Below are 742 nucleotides of genomic sequence, written 5' to 3' on the forward strand. Positions count from 1 at the left end.
CTTTTTACATAATAATTAATCCCTGCAAGTTTCATTACTCTACGATTAAAATTGTGGCCAGGAAGCTGTTCACAAACAAACACACAAACAAGGGGTAAAACATAACCTCCTTCCAACTTCCTTGTAGAGACATCCTGGCTTATTCTCCTTCATCATCTATCACAATTCTCTCCTTAACTCAGTGTTGGAGAACTCGCTTCTCTCTCTCCTGTCACTCACTAAGTTGACTTCATCACACCTCCAGCAAAGTTTCCTCAACATCAAAGGCACTGAAACAAAACTCCTTTTGGAAAAAAAAGAAAAAAAAATTCTTTTCAATAACAAACGATCTATGTTACGCAAGAGTCATTAAACTATACTAATTACACAAGGGCGTCCGTGCAATTTTAGTCCATGTTTATTTTCGCTTTTCATCGTCAGTGCTTCCAAACCTTTTTTTTTTTTTTTTAACTTTTTTCTATTTTTTATGTTCTGCTTTCGTTACTTTCTTTGAATCAAGCGTTGCAATTAAATTCAGTTTCCAACTTCACTTTCATCGTTATTAATTTGTCCTGTTTCAACTCTCCTGGCGACCAGATTTTTTTTTTTTTGTTTCTGTATTTTCAATTGGATTCTTTTTTTTTACCCTTTTCCTTTTGGACTGTTCGCTCCTCAATGCTTGTGCCTTTCTATATACGATTTTACAATAATTTATTATTTCAGTTTATGTTCTGCCATGTTATATTTTTTTTTATATATTCAA

This window comes from Palaemon carinicauda, chromosome 41 (genome assembly GCF_036898095.1).
Source record: "Palaemon carinicauda isolate YSFRI2023 chromosome 41, ASM3689809v2, whole genome shotgun sequence".
Lineage (NCBI taxonomy): Eukaryota > Metazoa > Arthropoda > Malacostraca > Decapoda > Palaemonidae > Palaemon > Palaemon carinicauda.